We start from the raw sequence: 652 nt of genomic DNA on the forward strand, positions 1-652 counted from the left end.
TGTGTTTGTTAGTTTCCAAATATAGAGTTTATTTAGCTATCTTTTGTCATTATTTCCATTTTAATGTTACTGATGTCAGAGAAAATTCTCTATGATACCTTTTTTTTGAAATATGTCTTGTTTTATTATCCAGTCTGCAGTCTGTTTTTGTAAATGTTCTGTGTAGTCTAGGCAAAACAAATCTATATCCTCTTATTAGGTGGTTAAGTTCTCTGTATGTTATATCCATTAAATTTAATTTATTGTTTTATTCAAATCTGCTATAATTTACTGATTTTTATCTGCTTAACCTGCTACTTAGGCAAATAATCATATACTCAACATTTATATAGCAAAAATTCACAGAACAAGAAAATATATATATATGTGTGTGTTAAAAACCTTCCAGTGTTTTAAGTGACTACATTTTTAAAATAGTAAATTCTTCTTGATAAATTGAAATTGCAGTTTTGATAAAGTTATTGTCTTCATTTCTATTAATGCCTTTGCCTCAAAGTACATATTTTTCAGTAGTTTTCTTTTAGTTAATATTTAACTAAAATATAATTTTCATCCTTCTATTTTTTAATGTTTCTGTATCTGTATCTTTTAAATATTTTTGTATAGAGCTTATATCTAGGTTTTGTTTTTATAATATTCAATCTGCAATTTA

The sequence above is a fragment of the Propithecus coquereli genome, unplaced genomic scaffold (assembly GCF_000956105.1).
Source record: "Propithecus coquereli isolate 6110/MARCELLA unplaced genomic scaffold, Pcoq_1.0 Scaffold6, whole genome shotgun sequence".
Taxonomy (NCBI): domain Eukaryota; kingdom Metazoa; phylum Chordata; class Mammalia; order Primates; family Indriidae; genus Propithecus; species Propithecus coquereli.